The sequence below is a fragment of the Panthera onca genome, chromosome B3 (genome assembly GCF_046562875.1).
Source record: "Panthera onca isolate mPanOnc1 chromosome B3, mPanOnc1 haplotype 2, whole genome shotgun sequence".
NCBI lineage: Eukaryota > Metazoa > Chordata > Mammalia > Carnivora > Felidae > Panthera > Panthera onca.
In genome coordinates this window covers 50830566-50850118 of record NC_138344.1, presented here as the reverse complement: position 1 = coordinate 50850118, position 19553 = coordinate 50830566, and the positions used below count along the sequence as shown (strand labels likewise).

Sequence of the window (19553 nt, the reverse complement as noted above, 5' to 3'; positions counted from 1 at the left end):
AATGACATCTAGATTGTCTTCTATCTTATATTCTTCTAGGAATTTTATATGTTTTTATTTAGGTCTGTAATACATTTTAAGTTAAGTTTGGTGAAGTATGTAATGTTTGTGTCCCAATATGTATTTTTTTAATATGTGGATATCCACTTGTTCCAGCACTATGCTAATCTGATTTGTGAGTTACTCCATGAGTTTTTTTTTATTTCATTTATTAATTGTAGGATAGTTAATATATAATGTCATATTAGTTTCAGGTGTACAGCATATTGATTTGATGATTCTATACATTACTCAGTGCTTGCCATGATAAGTATAGTCACCATCTGTTGCTATACAACATTACTACAAAATTATTGACTATATTTCCCTATACTATACTTTTCATCTCCATGACATATTTATTTTATAAATGGAATATTTTTTACCATTTAACCCATTTTACCTATTCTGTTTTCCATTGTTAAAAGCTAATTTGGTTTATTTATAAGTCACTTGATTATTTTTTATAATCCTTTTTCCTTGTTTATACCAACTTCAATAATTTTATGTACAGTCATTTTAAGTCTGTGATCATTCCAATACCTGATATTTGTCAGTTTAATTTTTGTGGCTGCTTGGTTCTGCTCTTAGTCAGGGTGGCTTACCTCCTTATGTTCATGGTATTATTTTTTATTATGAGCTTATATTTTGTCAAACTGAATTGATATTTCAAGGGACCTGGGCTGATAATGCATTCCTCAAAGTAAAATTAGTGTTTACTTCTGTCAGATGTTGGGGGCATTAAACTGGGACCACTTACTGAATTTCTTAGCATGTTGTTCCCATAACTAAATACATAATAGAAATTTGAGCTCAGACCCATCTGTCAGCTGGTCTTTGATTAAAAATTCTCAGGACATACAATGATGTTGATGATGATGATGATGATATTATTATTAATTGTCATTACTATTACTTTCTATCTAGAAATGTGGTGATGGCAAGTTTCTATATCGTCTCACTTGGTACCAAGCAAATTTTTATCCAGGTATTCAAAGTATACTGGCTTTATGTGGAGTTTTCAGATTCAGCTCCAACTTGGCACTGGTATAAGATAGAGTCTTATTCTCCACATATTACCATTAGCCCCCAAGTTTTACCTTCTGGTTAATGGCATTTGCCATCAGGATAACCTGTACTCATTTAACACTCTGGTTTGTGCAATCTATACACTTAACATTATGGCTTCAACTCTCTTTTAGGCATTTTCCTTTTTTAGTGAGCTCAGCAATAGATAAGCATATGTGTTAAAGTTTATACATCATGTAGGGGTTTTATAAAGGGAGGACATCCTAAAATATTCCGTCTAACATACTTCCAAAAGCTGAAGCCTGATTGTTCTGTTCATATATCAACCTATAGATTCATTGTCTCTTCAAATCTAAGGTTATTGATTAGAGGTTTTTTCTTTTTTAAAGTTTCTTATGTCCTCCAAATTATTTTTTCTAGGGGCTATGTCTTACTGTTTATTTTTGTATCTCTCTAACATTCTAAGGGGGGTTCCTCAAATGTCTAGTTACCTTGGCTTGTTTACTTACATTTACTTACATATAACAAAAAATCTGATTGATAATGTGTGTTATATACCAGCAGAACTATTTTATTTAACTGTTGTTATAAGTGCAGAACTCACAGTAACAGGGGGAGCCCTAAGAAACCACAAAGAAACCCCTGAAGATATTCTCTTGAAACCCTCTTAAGAGTTTCTTAAGAGGAACCTTCTGACATCTTTGTCTATGGGATAGATGCCTGACTGTCTTAAAGGTGGTCCATGCAAGAGCAGAGGAGGAATTGGAGGTAATGATTCACTGTTCCTTTGACAAACTTTCAATTAGTTACAGTGTTTCCAGTTCCACATCTTAATCTGGCTCTCATCTCCATTATTCTTGGTGTATTTGAGACTCAACGTTTTTGTGTTTTTGCCAGACCATTGATATCCTTAGCTGTAAACCTCTGTGCTTATCCTAAGCTAGGACTTTCTCCTGTGCCATCAGGTACCACTTCTCCATCTGTTTAACTTGTGGAAACATTTTTCCCACTGATGAACTCTCCCATTTTCTTAGTTGTTTAAGATTTTCTTTTTTTTTTTCCTTTATTACTTTGATAGTGAGATTTCTAGAGGAAGAGCAGATAAATTCACAGGGTCAATCCAGTTTGGTTTTTTTTTTTTTAACTAGAATTTCTATATACCTGAATCCTTGTTTTTTGTTTTTCTTTTGCTTTTTTTAACTAGAATTTCTATATACCTGAATCCTGACTGTAATGGTTGGGTAGAGTGTCTTACTCTATTCAGGTGCTGTAACAAAATGCCATACACTGGATATGAACAACAGGAATTTATTACTCACAATTCTGGCAGCTGAAGTCCAAGATCAAGGTAATAGCAGATTCAGTGACTAGTAGGGACTTACTTCCTGGTTATAGATGTTGGTCTTCTTACTGCATCATCATTTGGCAGAATGATGGAAGGAACTAACTCTCTTGGGCCTCTTTCATAAAGGTACTAATTCTGTCCATGAGGGCTTCACCCTCATGAGCTAACTGTCTTTCAAAGGCTTCACCTCTGAATACCATCACTTTGGGGATTAGGTCTTAACATGTGAATTTGGGGCGACACAAATATTAAGTCCATTGCGTACTCTTCCCAGTTCCAGTAGCCATATATATAGCTATATGTGAAAGGATTCTTTAGCTAAGGAATTCTGAAGGTGAGAAGAAAATATGTTGGAAATAGGTGACTTCATACTTTCAAGATAGCTTCCATAACATTTAAGAGCATTAACTCTGAAGTCAGAAAGATCCAGGGTCAAACCCCAGCACTGCCACTTATCCATTTCATTCATTGTGTGTGACCTTAGGTAAGGCACTTTACCTTTCTGAGCTTCACTTTCCTCATGTCTAAAAAGGACAACCCCATACTTACTTCCTAGTTTGGATGGAAGAATTAAATAAACATTATGTAATGAACATTGAGTAAAGGCAACTCCTATAATTACTGTAACCTATAATAAGAGCTATATACAGTTTGTTCCACATGGTCATATACAATCTTGTCCCTGATGCCTTATTTCTCAGACGTCACTTTTGTGTTTGCTGACTTTAGCTGAGAAATTCATATTGATTTCCATAGGAGGTTCGTTTTCTTTCAGCGCATCCTACAAAATGGCATGTTTTCTACCTCTCTAACCTTAAATTCTCTGTCTATGTGAGTTGGTCACCAGGTTCTCCAAAATATAGTCAGAATTCTTTCATATAACATTGTGATGGAAAAGAGCTGAAAGAGTACAACTTCTTTGAGTCCAACTGAAGACGTATTACCATCATTATGTAGAACCATGATAATTCTTAGTTAACACTTAAGCCTATGAGGTACATGCAGAAGTATTACTCTCATTTAACAATTGAAAAAGTTGAGACACAGAGAAATTAAGTTGTGTACCTTGTCCCTTTAGATTTAAAACTTCACCTTATTCCGGCCCTCACATGGTGGTTGAGGGAATGCCTCCAGTTTAAGTCAGGCTCTTTTTCACCCTGCAGTTTCCAGCCATATTTCCTGTACTTTTGCTTTGTGACTGTGAAGCATTTGCTGAAAACTGGATGGCTCGATAGGAGAGGAGTTTGGGTGGTATACAAGATGTATGCAAATCTCTGAGTGCACAAATAATGATTGATGGAAGATGTTCTAATACGTGAATTAGCTGTAAATGTATTTTTGTGATTCGATTTAGGTTGGAGGATCTAACCTTAGAGGTTCCAGGTAATGAGGCATTAACTTCACTGCTATTTCTTTCAAACTACCACAAAATATAAGCACATGTCAAAAAATGAATCAGATGATGATAGCTGTTTTATGGGTGGTATTTTAAATAATGTCATTATTGCAATTGCAAACCCAAGCAAAATGAATCTGATCATTTTAGTAAAATCCCCAGTGAGCAATAGTATCCATTCAGAGACAAGGCTCACATCTTGGTAGGTTTGTCCACAGCTACTCAAATGGGGCCTAAGTCTGTATAGGTCTTCTTTCCCAGATTGAGGAGGGCTCTTCTGTGTTAAGGTGTCTGATTTAGCCATTCAGGGCTAGCTCATAAAGGAAACTGATAAATTTGTCTTTAGGATCTAGAGTAGTCCTATACCTTTTTCCCTAAGAGAGTTGTTAGCTCTGCTATTCCAAGAGTCAACTTAAACTTCTTTTATTATCATCCCTCCTTGACTTCATTTCTAAGGTCTTCCTCTCTGTCCAGTTCTATACAAACTTGTGACCTGACCTCTCTTCCTTGTTCTGACCTGGTGCTCCCATGGACTCCTGCTACTAGTAACTATACCCTGGAGACTCCTACTAAAACCTTAGGCAACAGACTTCCCCAACATGGCCCAGCTCAGGAACCCTGCATTGGTCAGGTTCCACATAAGCTCCAACCTTCATTTGTTCTGGTAAGGGGAGCAGGGTGGAAGGACCCTCTTCTTCTCTGTGGCTCAGTATTTAGCTAGCCCCTTCTTCCTTCTCCATACATACCCAGTACCCTCAGAACTGCCATTTTCTTTCAGTTTCACATGACTGATAGCACCAAACAGTGTTTTGTAAACTTTTTAACCACCAAGGACGCGACTTACTACACCCCCCTCCATAAATACCATGTTTTGAAAGATTTTTAATGTACCATGCTTTATTAATTTATTTTTAGACTTCTTTATTTATCATAAATGCAAATCAAATTTTTGTTTTTGTTGTGATAAAAACACTTAACATAACATCTACCTCCTTTAAAATTTTTAAGTGTACAATACAGTTGTTGACTATAGATAAAATATCGTCAGTAGAGCTCTAAAGCTTATTTATCTTACTTGACTGTTGGTAAGTGATTTCCCATTTCCCCTTCCTCCCACCTCCCAGAAATTATCACTTCACTTTTTGATTCTATCAATTTGACTATCTGGATACTTCATATAAGTGGAATCAAGTAGTATTTGTCTTTCCATGACTGGTTTATTTTACATAGTATAATGTCTTCAAGGTCTATCCATGTTGTATATTTTAGAATTTCCTTATTTTTAAAGGCCGAATAGTATTACATTGGGTGTTTATACCACATTTTGTTTATCCATTCATCTGCCAGTGGACATTTAGGTTGTGTCTACATCTTGGGTATTGTGAATAGTATTGCAATGAATGCAGGAGTTCTATATCTCTTCAAGATCCTGCTACCAGTTCTTTCGAATAAATACCCAGAAGTGGGATTGCACATCCTCACCAACACTTGTCATTTCTTTGTCTTTTTTGATACTAGCTGTTCTGACTGGTATGAGGTAATATATCATTGTGATTTTGATTTGCATTTTCCTGATGATGAGTGATGTGGGGCCTGGTAGTTGTATTTATAATTTTTTGAGGAACCTCCACCCTGTTTTCCGTAGTGGCTGCACCATTTTGCATTCCCATCAACAGTGTGCAATAGCTCTAATTTCTCCATGGCCTCTCAACAGTTGTTGTCTTTTTTTTTTTTTTTTTTTTTTTCTTTTTCTGATACTAACCATCCTGACAGGTGTCAGGTGATATCTCACTGTGGTTTTGATTTGCATTTCCCTGGTGATTAGTTGCCTTGGTGGCATTGTGGTGAGCAGAGCTGCTTTCCAATCAGATTTTATCAGTACAAGATAACCAGGCTTACCACACTGACTTGATAGCATCATTCCAGCCAAAAACAAGGAAACTTAAATTGTAATTACCCTTTGAATCCTTATTAATATCTTCCATTCAGCACTTCTATATTAGAATCTTTACTCATAAACTGCAACTACTGATTATTGTTTATTCTGTCAGCAGAATTTCATCTGAACAGGGAAAAAAGTTTCAAGCTAGAGAAATAAAACTCAAAAGGGAAAATCAGGCAGTTGATAATGAAAGATGTCTAGGGACATTTGGAACTTCTTGAACATCTGAAATAATTCTTATGAAGTTAGATCTTCAGTTAAACTGAGAGCTAAAAATAGAAAGTGCATCTAAGAAAAACATAATGGAAGAAATTTCAGGGAGAGTGTTGGACATAGTAAATGTCAGTAGCATCTCTGGCATGGTCATAGTTATAATGGTATGATTAAACCCAGGTACATGGAAAAGGTGATTAAAGAAGATGGTGCTAATGAATAGAGATTCTGTTTAATTGGTATGGGAAGGTGTGCATTAGGTAATTCTAATATGCAACCAGAGTTGAAAAACCACTGCCTGTAATTGGTCTTCAGGCCATTGGTTCTAAACTGTAAAGTACATCAGAATCACCTGGAGGGCTTATTAGACCACAAATTATCCCACCCCAGAGTTTCTGATTTAGCATGACTCAGGTAGGGACTAACCATGCATTTCCAGCAGGCTCCCAGGCAATGTTGATGCTACTGATCTGGGAACCACACCTTGAGAATCTAAGGTAGTGATTTCCCTACCGTCTCCCTCTAGACTGCAAGCCCTGTGAAGGATACGGACCTTGTCTTGGCCAATTGGTAATACTATGTCTGGCACATACTGAACATTTAAGAGATACTGTATTATAGATTAACACATTAAATTTCTGATAGAAATCAGTGTTACATAAGTTTGAGGGTGGCAAACCTAAGTCCCAAAGTTCAGTTATTCCCATGATGGCTCCAGCCTGAAGTTTCTACTCCTGCAAGGCCAATTGCTGTGCTGCCATCACCCCCACTAAGGTTTTCAGGCTGAATCTCCTTGCTCAAGGACTCAGCCCAAAAGCCTATAAGCTCATCTGTTTTCATCAACTGCACTGTACTCTTCAATTTTAAGGCATCAAAGATACCTCCCTGTGCACTAGTATGTTGTTTTTTCCTAAACACTTACTTCAGGCAAATTACTCATACCTTAGATATTTATTAATTAGTTGGAAAATGATGTTCTACAACATATTAATGATGAAAAAAATTATCCTGATTTAAAAAATAAAGTTTTGCAGACTAATGGCTATCATAAACATTTCTGCTTTCCTCTTTATCAGTTTTAATAAACACATTTTTTAGGAGTTAGATCTTTATTTAGCAAAGCATTGCTAACCTTGTAGCATCTGTGTCCTTTGTTCAGGAAACACATGGATGAGCAAGATTCAGCTGTGGCCCTCCAAAGGCCCACAGGCCACTGAGCCAAAGGCAGCTTGGAGAGGGCCAGAGGTGGTTATCAGTCCCCTGTGTAGTCCAGAGCAGCATGAAGGAGAAGCCACGGCCCAGTTCAAGAGAGAGGTGGGGCCATACAGTGGATGTAGTGCCAACCCTTAGAAAGGAGACATTTTTATTCCTCACTTGGTAAATCCTTCTGAGGCTGCTTTTAATAAGGAAAAAAGAAATGATGAGTAATCGTCATTGGGACCCAAATGATGAGTAAGTCCCATTTCAGAAATACAGGGAACTAATAGGTTTCTTTGGTAAAATTAACTATGGGTTATAAGAGAGCGAAAGTGAGATTCTGGGATCTGTGGGAATTTTTTTTGGTTGGTTTTGGTGCGCGTATCCCCTACCTCCAACTACCACACAAACCAATGCTCCACCCCCTGCCTATATGCAAACACACACCCACCAAATTTTTTATAATTTTTCAAGTGGATCCTTTGTTTGCTCTGCTGTATGCCCCGTACCAGCCATTCTGATTCCCTGGCAGACAATAAGGATAAGGAAGCAATTACACTCTTGAAAAAGCACATTTATGAACACTTTACATGTCCATTCAAGCCCTTTCCCATAGCATGTCTTGCCTGTGGCTGCCTCTAGTTAGGAAGGCCATTTTAAAGCCATTATATGTGTGTATGTGTGTGTGTGTGTGTGCATATGTGTACAATTACAGCTTCAGAGAGCATTTATACATTTAGAATCCTTTCTTATCTTTGCCTTCTGTTAAAACAAAGATTATAATACTTAAAGTGTGGGGTATTACTTTCAAAAAAAGATTTATCCGACCCCCAAATATAACTCCTTCGGTTTTCATGGCTTGCAGAGAATACATTCTCTTGTAAAACAAGTTCTTTTAAAAAACCTCATTGATTTTTAGATGGGCTTTGTGGTTAGGGTGTGCACATTGATTTCTATTCAGGAATACCTCTGGAGTTCTCTTTAGATGGGGCAGTGTGCTTGTTTTACTACAGAGCTATGGTGAGATAATTTTAATCTAAAAAGGATATTTTTTTCTTTACTATTGAGCATATTTTCAAGTTTGTTTTTCTGAATCATTTTTAATCTTAAATGAAAGAAAGATGTGCATTTCTACTCTTTTCTTGATTTTCAGGCTATTTTTTTGCACATCTTTTTCTCATCAGAAATTGTACTTGAGAAGAGGCACCTTTTTTTTTCTTGCTTGTCTATGTCTGTGGAACTTCTCTATTTTTTTCTGTACATCTGTAGTATCTTTGTAGAGGCCTGATTAGGGCCTGGCTTTCATCTTCCAAAACATTCCACTTTAAAATAATTGTCCACTTGCCCTTTGGACAAAATCATGGACTACAATATTCATAGTTTAAAATGTTAATTCAACTCAAGAACAAGATAAGTGAAAGGACAAAAACACAAGATGAGCAGAGACATTATTTTACACATTTTGTCTGAAATAGTACAAAGAGGGAGGATAATTATATCTCTGTCCAAGAGTTATTATGAGGATTAAATTAATTCATACTCATAAAGCAGTTATAAAGGTCTGACTCTATATGTGCTCAATAACTGTTAGCTATTATTATTATCTGAAAAAATAAAACATGGGATTTAGAATAACGTTTATACCCAGTATTTTGAGGTAGAGGAATGTGGTCAAGGATTATAAATACTCAATTTTACATTTATTTTAAATTCCCCAGTCCCTTGCCTTTTAATTTTCCATCATGCTGGATAGCAGTCAATATGTTTTCCACATTGAAAAGAAAAAGCCTCTCCCTGGTGACCTCTAAGGCATACACAAAACAAGTAATTAAATAATAGTAACAACAACAACAACAACAACAACAACAACAACAACAACAACAACATCAAAATCCTTTCTTGAGGCCATCCTTCTCTAAATCTGGGTTTGTTGACCAGCCATTGGTTCATCATTAAGAGCGCTCTGGGTTTGGGGCTACATAAGGAGCTCTCCCTCCAACAATATGACTCTCTGCTAATTGGAATGAGGAAGTTAATCTCTCTCAAACTGAACCCAGCTGAGTCTCTGAGAGCAGTGATGTATTTAAAAGATGCCTGGCAGTCCAGGGCATGTGGCACTAACCAGATTTAGCTCATTAGCAAATCCGCAAGGCCCTGCTGACACTGCACCCAGAATAAAATACATGAGGCTGGCCCGTGCCCTGTGGGCACCTACAGCATGACTACATAATAAAAAGGCATTTATTAATAATCTCATTGGTCACACAATACAAAGGAAGGCAACGAGAAGTCAAATGCTGTCATTTGTCGTGACTAGAGAAGCATAATTAAAATAAGTGTCATGTGATTAACCTTTGAAAAATTAATCTGCTGTGAAAAAAAGACACAAAAACAAGGAAGATAGGCTCTTAAAGTTAATTTAATACAATAGGCAGCTGTTGTGTACACTTGGTTCAAATTCCGTGTGTTTGTGAAATATTAGTGCCATTGATAGCAAAGAGCAATTAGCAAATTTAACAAGTGGAATGTCTGTTATTAAAGACAACAGAAGGCCACAGAATGAGTGTGTGTAGTGGTAAAGAGAGTAGGATTTTGGTGTCATTCCTCTGGGTGTGAATGCAAGTTCTTCCATCTACCAGCTATGTATTCTTGGCCAATTTTCTCAACCTTTTAGTAATTCAGTTTCCACATCTATAAAATGGGGATATGAATATCTCATGTGGTTTTTTGATGCCTAAATAAGATCATATATGTAAAGCTTTCAGCATAGAGTTAGGCACATTGTTAAGTGCTCAAAAAATATTAGCAATGATAGAAAGTACTTCAGTCCTTGATATGCAAAAAGTAGTTGGCTCTGCATAGGAAACACATGAAGTGCACCCTCAGCGTTGTGATCTGTGATCCTCAGTGCTGGTCCATGGAGTTATTTTCAGGGTTTTGCTGACAGTGATCTTAACTTGTGATTTAATGTCAAGAGTGGCACATTGGTAATCCTGAAGGAATATTATAGGCTATGGCAAAACATGTTTCCTGAATGTTAGAGAATAATATTTGTACATTTGGTCTAGCCCCAGAATACTCAACTCAAGTCCTACAGGGGTCAGGCAGTAACTGAACCAGTCAGGAAGTGGTGGGGGATGCTGAGAAATCAGCAGTTACTCTCCAGTCGAGGCAGCCGCCACTTGGATAAAGCCACCTTTTGCCATATGAAAAGGCAAGTCCAATGTTGCCATTTTTTCCAGTTTTTACAAGGGATGTTAGAAATACTGATTTTCATGGGAAATGTTCCATTTTTAAGAACACTCTGTTGGTCACATCCAGACCATCCAGGACTGGGAGTAAGGTGAGGCAAGTGAGGTACTGGTCTCAGATGCAGCATTTAAGGGGGTGATCAAAACTCAGAAGCGATCAAGGTAAGTAATATCCTTTTTTAAAATAAGTAATATCTTTTTTTTAAGTTTGTTTGTTTGTTTGTTTGTTTTGAGAAAGACAGAGACAGTATGAGCAGGGGAGGGGCAGAGAGAGGGGAGACAGAATCCTAAGCAGGTTCTGCACTGCCAGCACAGAGCCTGACTTGGGGCTTGAACTCATGAACCATGAGATCATGATGTGAGCCAAAACTAAGAGCAGGATGCTTAACCGACTGAGCCACCCAGGTGCCCTAAGATAAGTAATATCTTAATGCATTATTTTAAAAATAAAAATTAAAACAAAAAATCCATGATGAAGAAAATATTGAAATCTTAAATTAAGACATGATCAGTATTGCTTATTTTTCCTTCCACCTCAGGCTCCAACATAGCTCTGTGCGGCACTGCCTTTAGCAGCTGTCTGGATTCTAACACAGTGCTGGCACCTACTGCCAGGCTTATTGCCAGCTTTGCACTGGACCAATTTATGGAACAACCAGGATACTGCCCCAAATAAAATGATTGTATAATTTATCAATTAGTGTTAAGATAATTCCATCTTTATACAACAAAATTTCACTAACATCAACTAAGGAGGAACTGATGAGAAGCCAGAATTAATCTATTTGCAAATAAAAAGGTTGCCTTGCTTTCTGATACAGTTATCCAAAAAACACTCTGCTAGCAAAATGGTTTAGAATAGATACCCCACTTTTATGAACAGAAGAGATTTAAAAATAGGCTGTAAGATAGGCATTCTTGAGCCAAAGCCTCTTTGAGGTCATATGTAACATTTGGAACATGTTTTGCTTCTCACCTTTCATCATATCCTTATGAAGCCTGGGACTCCCAGATGACCAGGAATTATCGTAATAGAGCATGAAGGTGAGAACACAGGCTTTGATGCCAGCCAGACCTGGGTTTAAATGCTGATTCTCCCCTACTGTGATACCTTGGACACATGAAATAACATCTTTATCAGTTTCCTTATCTGTAAAGTAGGACCATTTCATAAGTTTGTCGTTGAGATCAAAGTCAATAATATGTCACATTATCTCTTGACTCTTGGTCTGGCCACAGACATGTGGCATATTGGCAGTTGTTACTATCATTTAGCATATTCACTCCAAATCATTCCCTGCCAACATACCTAAAAACACATAATTAATTTAAGTAGGTTAAATGTGTTCTTTAACTATGCTGTCAATTTGCTTATTCATCTTTTCTTCAAAAATAGCACACAATTCAGCTCAGTTTGGATGGAATTAGCACAAATCCTGGATTTAATGAGGTCTAGATTAGAAAAATTTAACTGTACATGATTTAGCAAGCTTTTCCCCCTTTAAATTACAAAGACATAAATAGCTTTAAAAGAAACAATAAACTCTAAAAATAGATGACTGCAGTCTTACTGCACATTTTGAAAGGAGAATGACCAGTCAGTGGTACAACCTAACAGATGACCATAGTGCCGTGGGATCTAGCCCAATAGAATTAACAACAGAAATCAGCTTTGGCAGCCAGGGTTTGGTTTTTTGGTTTTTGTTCTTTTTTGTGTTTTGGGTTTCTTTTTTCTTTTCTTTTTCTTTTTCTTTTCTTTTTTTTTTTTTTTTTTTTTTTGGTGTTAAGCTTTGCAATGATGTTCTTGATGTCTCTATAAATGTGTGTGCTCCCGAGGTTAGAAATGACATCATAACTCAGTGGCTCTGGGTTCAAATCCCATCCCTGCTGCAGATTTGCAGAGTGACTGGGGGCAAGTTCAATTAACTTATCTGAGCTTTAGTTTCACTCGTTGTACATCATTTCACACAGCGCTTTCCACTGGTGCCCTGTCATGTGCATTTAAGAAAAATGTGAAATCTTGCATAGCTTTGCTGTCCTCTGCAATACATCTTTATTTTATGTTCTTTTTCCTCCTAACTATTCTTCTAAGAAGCTGCTAGAATTTCTCATTTAATCAGGAAGCCGTTTTTTATCATCAATGAAAAATGTAAAAACTCTATCAGTTAAAATTGGATATTTATGTCAGGTTCATCTCATTAGAACTTAACTCTATTTTATTAATACGAAGAAATGTCACCCTTTTAACTCATGAAATGCATCCATAATAGGGCTATACTTTTAAAGGCACATCATCACAAATAGCCATATGCGAAATGCCCTTTCCAAGTACATGCAAATTCCTCAACTGCAGTCTCTCTCTCCTCTTCTATGCATCCCTAACCCAAGTGAAAATTACTATTTACTAGAGAAGGCCATGTTTCATTATAGAGAAAAACAATTTTGATTGCTTCCCCACCTTAGAAAAATATTCCTGAATTAGCCTCTCACATAGGTATACTTTAAAGGTGTCATAAAACCTTTACTTTAAAACATTCAGTGCCACAGATGGCCTTGAAAATGTGTTGGAAAGGAGCAGGGGATGTATAAACACATTTGAAACCAGGTAATTTTGAGGCTGTTCAGTCTCCACTAACTGTTTTCTCTGCTGCTCTCCTCCACCACACTACCAAGTCTGTGACTGGAGGTGCCCAAATAAAGGCTTTTAAAACATCCCCCAAGTCTGGTTGGGAAGGCCCATCCTTTCTTCCTTGTGGCAGCATCTTCAAGAAAACGTTGCAGTAGCAAACAGTAGAGTCTTCAAAAGAAATCACTGAGTAGATCATGTGTCTGGAGCTGACCACTCAGCTTTACATTACAGCATCTGCTGGTTTAGCAACAAACCACCGTGAACACAAGGTGGTTTTTCATCTTCTCTTCTCTCTCTTTTTCTCCTCCCTCTCTCCCTTTTTTCCTCTCCTTGTCTCCTTCTCCCTTTCCTCCCTTGCTTCCTTTCCTTCTTTTTCCACCCATCTGTTAGTTTATTCAAAAAACATTTATTTAAGGTTTGATATTGCTGAGTAAAGTATTAGGTTCTGGGATTAAAAAATGAATGCCCTTAGGGAGCCTCCAGTTAAGTGGTAGGAGGTCTTTATGTGTTAAATAATCCTAACAGTGGGAAGATGTGTAATGAAGCTGAAAGGTGTAGGCTCACCTCTGCTTACCGGAGTCAGGGAACAGAGAGGCAACTTTGCAGTGGCTTGTGGAAGAGCAGTCATGTACTCAGCAGGCAAATGTGGACATTCCAGGCAACTCGGTGCATGACAGTACTGAGGCAGCGTTGTGCACTGGGACCACTCTAAGTGGGTGGTTTAGAGGAACCTGGATGTGGGGACAGGTTAGCCAAGGACAGATGAAGGAAGACTACCCAAAAAAATTTCACAGATATCTTTGGATCCTTATTGTAGGTCAGACACTGTTCTTGGTACCTGGGACACAGTCTACACTCAGGAAGCTCATATTATTTGATGAAAAGACAGACAATAAAGAAGCAAGCAGCTCTAATCTGTCAGACCCTGATAAATGCTATTAAAAAAATAAAACAAGGTAATAGGATTGAATAGGACAGAGACCAATGGGAGCATTCTCCTTCAGATAGGACAGGCAGGGAAGCCCTCTCTTAAGGGCTTCAAAAGAGTATGTACTTTTCAGATTTAGTACTTTTGAGGTGATACCAGGACATCTATACTTATAAAAACCATCCCAAGACTCTGATGTGCAGCTGGGGTAAAGCAGCCTTACCCTAGGCAGTGGGGGCCACTGGAACAATTTACATGGGAAGGGAGGCCTGGCTTGGCATGTGCCCTGTAGTTAGCTTACAGTGAGGAGCACTGGGAGCTATGGAGAATGCAGCTTGGACGTTTTGACTGAAGGCAGGGAGGCCTGTTGGGAGACTACTAGGTTATGAGGGATTGCTGACAGGTGGAATTATATCTATGGGCTTCTGCCTGAACAGGTAGAAAAAGACTTGGGCTGAATTGGTATCAAAGGAGCTCAAAACTTAGGACCCAATGTAGGAATTAAGAACTACAATGAGTTGTGGTGCTAAACTCTAGGCCAGCCAGCTACCACCTTGGATAGCTTTCCCAGAAAACCCTCACCCAAATATGGAATTCATTTTTGCTTTGCATAAAACTAAAATGTTCTAATCCAGGGTTCAGAAAACTTGTAAAAGAAAAAAGAAGTAAGTATTTTCTGTTTTGTAGGTCATACAGTCTCTGTCACAACTCTTCAACTCTCATCTTAGCTCAAAAGCAGCCATAGACAATATGTAAATGAAGGGGTGTGGTTGTGATCCAAGCCACACCTACTGTGACATGGTTTATAAAAGCAGGCAGTTGGCTGGTTTGGCCCATGGGTGATAGTTTCCTACTCCCTGAGTTATTAGTCTTTTTGTGAGATTCTTTGGGTTGTGGCTGTTGGCTCTAATGGAAGGAGGCTGATGAGTATTTTACCTTCTTGTAAATGTAAATGAGGATTTCTTATTTTTATTAAGCAGCAAGTTTAGACTCTATTTCTAGCTCTGCAGGTCTTGGTTTTGTGCTTCATTGGCTAGTGGAATTGTCATACACCGTAATCACTTACGGCGATAATATAACAAATGTTAAGAACAGCTGCAGAGATCAGCAGACCTGGATTTAAAATGTTCGTCTACTGTCTAGAGTGACTTTACCTTTCAGAGCCTCAGTTTCCTCTTTAATAAATTGTAAGTGTTGGACTAGATGACTTTTAACACTCTATCTGGCACTAATAGTCTATTTCTGTGTGCGTTGTTCATTAGCTGGAATGCTAGTGATATTTGATAAATAGATTCCCAAATAGAAGAGGCACAAGTCAACCAGGTGATAAATGACACAAGTCTAGAAGAAGGGATTGGCATCATGGATGGAGACGCCAGCACACAGATGACATATGTTTATGGTATGATGCCAAGCACACTATTAAAATGAAATGAATGAGTGAGGTTGTCAATGTGAATGGCAATTAGATGGATATGTGTACTACGGGATAGGAAAGAGTAGAAGATGATCATAAAACTTTGAGTCTGAAGGACAAAGGCCTTGGCCATACTCGGCTTGGATGAAGGATAGGGAATAAATGGAGGCAGACCCCAAAATGGTGACTTAAAATAAATCATAAAGTCAGGGTTGAAGGAGTCCAGCTGAGAATCCTTTAAATATGGGCACATCCACTACCTGCAATTGACCTCTACTTTGCCCCACCCATTCCATCAGGTATATAACTTCCAGACAAATATTCCCCAGCCCATAGCTTTTACCCTGTTAGTTGACTGCTCAAGAAACCATGGCTCCTTATCACCTGTCTCCTTATACCAGCATTCTAGATCACTGATAATTTGGCCCGTCTGAACTTTTAAGTCCTATGCTTGTCTTAAACCTCTGTACAAATCCTATACCCCCGCATCCTGGCATCTCATTGACCCCTGAGCACACCTGGGCTTTTTCACCTCCATGTCTATCTTGAATCACATGCTTTTCTTTTTATTTGCTATTTATTTTTATTTTTTTAAGATAGGGAATACTTTATTCAAACCCATAAGAGAAATGGACAGCTTGAATCTGTAACAAAGTGTCATGTTTTAAAGCATAGGTCAGTAATTGTATGTGAGAATATATACTTCTGCGTACAAATTAACTGATCAGACCACAGCTTTTCAATGTTTAAAACAGAATAAGCTTCCTTATAAAAGCAGTACCTTTGTGACATTTTTTTTTTTTTTTTTTTTTTTATTTTTGGGACAGAGAGAGACAGAGCATGAACGGGGGAGGGGCAGAGAGAGAGGGAGACACAGAATCAGAAACAGGCTCCAGGCTCCGAGCCATCAGCCCAGAGCCTGACGCGGGGCTCGAACTCACGGACCGCGAGATCGTGACCTGGCTGAAGTCGGACGCTTAACCGACTGCGCCACCCAGGCGCCCCCCTTTGTGACATTTTTAACTTTAGGATTCTTCTTCTTCATCTCTCCTTCAACAGAATCCACACCAACCTCCTCATAATCCTTCTCAAGTGCAGCCATTTCCTCCTCGCCTTAGAAGACTCTCCTTCCTCTATTAGCTCACCCACATACCAGTGAAAAAAGGCACGCTTGGCATATATCAGGTCAAACTTGTGTTCCAAGTGAGCCCAGGCCTCAGCAATGGATGTGGTTTTGCTCAGTATGCACACAACTCACTCACTATACTTTGGCCAGGTCCCCACAAGGTACCACAGTGGAAAGCTGGTAATTAATGCCAACTTTTAAGTGAATGGGGCACCAGTCCACAAAGTGGATGGCACACTTGCCCTTGGTGGTGGCAATGGCAGCATGACATCTTTGGGAACTACCTTGCCATGGTACAATAGGCAGCAAGCCATGGATTTACCATGGCAAGGGTCACATTTTACCATCTGATTGGCTGGCTCAAAGCATGCATTTGTGATCTCTGCAATTGAAAGCTGTTCATGGTAGGCTTTCTCAGCAGAAATGACAGGGGCATATGTGGCTAGAGAGAAGTAGATGCAGGGTAGGGCACCAGCTTTATCTGGATTTCTGGCAGGTCGACATTTAGGGCTCCATCAACTCTGAGGGAAGAAGAGATGGAGGACAGAATTCGACCTATCAACCTATTCAGATTAGTGTAGGTTGGGAGTTCAATATTGAGGTTTCTACGGCAGATGTCATGGATGGCCTCATTGTCTACAAGGAAGGCACAATCAGAGTGCTCCAGGGTAGTGTGGGGAGTGAGGACGGAGTTGTAGGGCTTAACAGCTATGGAAACAAGGCGGGCTGGGTAAATGGAGAACTCGAGCTTGGACTTCTTGTCATAATCGACAGAGAGACGTTCCATTAGCAGGGAGGTGAACCTAGTACCAGTTCCTCTCCAAAACTATGGAAAAAACAGGTAGCCCTGAAGACTTGTGTGCTGATCAGCAAGTTTCTAAATTTGGTGTAAAACAAGGTCAGTGATCTCCTTGCCAATGGTGAAGTGCCCTTAGGCATAGTTATTGGTAGCATCTTCCTTGCCTGTGATGAGCTGTTCAGGGTAGAAGAGCTGGTGGTAGGTGACAGTGTAGACTTATTAATGACTGTGGGTTCCAGATCAACAAACACTTCCCTGGGCACATGCTTGCCAGGACTTCTTCTCATTGGAGGAGGTGTTGAAAGGGTCATCTCCTCCCCCAGAGGTTTTGTCACTTGGCACCTGACCATCAGGCTGGATGCCATGTTCCAGGCAATATAGAGCTCTCAGCAGATATTGCCAATTTGGACATGCCTGGCCAACATGGATGGCGATGCATTCACGTATGGTTGCTACTTTGCAGCTGCCAGGCAGATGGCAGAGAGGAAAAGGAGAGTCGTTGCTTTTCATAGCACAGCACAACTCTTAAGTGGTTGATGTAAGAGAACCTGCCTACTTTCTCCCTTTTTAAAATGCATCTGAAACCCCTGTCATCAAATCTCACTATTAGTCTGAACTTTTGACGCTACCAAGTCCACAGTGTCTTTGTTCCTCCCCAAACTTCCCAACACCTAATGCCTGTGGCCATGTATGTGGTGTTTTTCACATGCTGTGTGATGCCAGCACTTTACATCTGTGGCATGTCTCCTTTACATAAATGTGTCACCTGTGGCGGATATATATAACCTTTGGGAAACTGAGAATTTCAGTTCCAATTCCTGTTTAGTGTGAATGAATCTCACAAGATGGGTGCCAGCTGACAGGAGAGAATAGTTAGGGACCTGAAAGAATTAGCACTGACTGGGCACCTGCTATGCATCAAGCAGCTGTTTTGATACCTTAGAAACAGTATTTCACCTCACTTTGCAGTAACTCTGCAAAGTAAGTTGTATATTCCCCAGTTTTCTAGGTGAGAAAACTGGTTCAGAAAAATTAGGTAAATTGGCCAACATTGCAAGGCAACTGAGTGACAGATCTGCAGTCAGAAGGGATATGTAAGACAACTCACATGGTTGTTAAGGGGGAACAGCAGCACTGCAAAGAACTTTGGAGGCAGGCAGGCCCCACGTTATTTTGGAGATTAAATGTGAAGATGTCTAACCATGCCTGGCACAGAGTAGGTGTTTAACAAATTATGGTTATTGCCATTAAATCATATATAGTATTTTAATTTAATGTTTGAATGTCCCATATTACTTAGCAAATGTATGACTTAGCATTTGTCATACAGTTGGTATAAGCCATTTGATTTACATTTTGCTAAGCAGTTGGTTTGACTTTATTCAAGAAAAGGATGGGTATACTGTCTCCATGTCCTCACACAGAAGAACAAAGTCAAGAGCCCGAGAATACATGGTGTCTCTTTTAGTCTACGGTAAGTAGTCTGAGTAAAGGCTATGTTTATTTTCATTACTGCCATTGCTGACACATAGGTGCTCAATAAAAATGTGTCCCATAATACTGGTAAATAAATGGCTATGTTTAGGAAGTACCATCAGGAATCCTATCATTCCTTTGAGCACATTCACTCTTATTATGATGATCCTATTGAATTGGATGTAGATACCATTCCAGTTGTTGTTAAACTGGCTCATCATCAGAACTTGTTTTTTGTTTTTTGTTATTTTTCAAATCACAGGTTTCTGAGCTATATCTCTTGAGAATCTGATATATTGGCTTTGGATGTATAGGGTTCCCCAGGAAGTTCTGCTCACCAGCCAGGTTTGGAGATACCACATATCTGGGTGGTAATGACCAACCTCCACCCCAACCCCTGGCCACACACATTCTCTTTCTCTTTTATGAGGCACTCAATGGCCTTCAGTCAAATTTCCTTGCGGCTGACCAACCATGGGTGGCAACATCACTCTTTCACACCATGCTGATCACAAGCTTCCTGAAAATAATGCCCATTGGAAGTGGAACAGCCACTATCATTCAGGTCTACATCATGTTTGAAAAGCAAAGAAAAGAGAAGGCAGAGGGTAAGTAGAGGAGCCATTGGTCCCATAGGCCACACTGCCAAAGAAGGCCACTGACATTGCTAAGTGCTTGTCATGAGGGCACCCTGAGTCTATATTTTCTGTCTTATACTTTCTGTCTGTTTTCTTAGACAACATGCCTGGAGGCTACCCTCCACCCT

General features: G+C 39.0%; 1 pseudogene; it reads right to left on the bottom strand.

Annotated features, from left to right (window-relative positions):
* Positions 1–13033: 13033 nt before the first annotated feature.
* Positions 13034–17821, bottom strand: LOC132669650 (tubulin alpha-1A chain-like; annotated as a pseudogene).
* Between the last annotated feature and the right edge of the window lie 1732 nt (positions 17822–19553).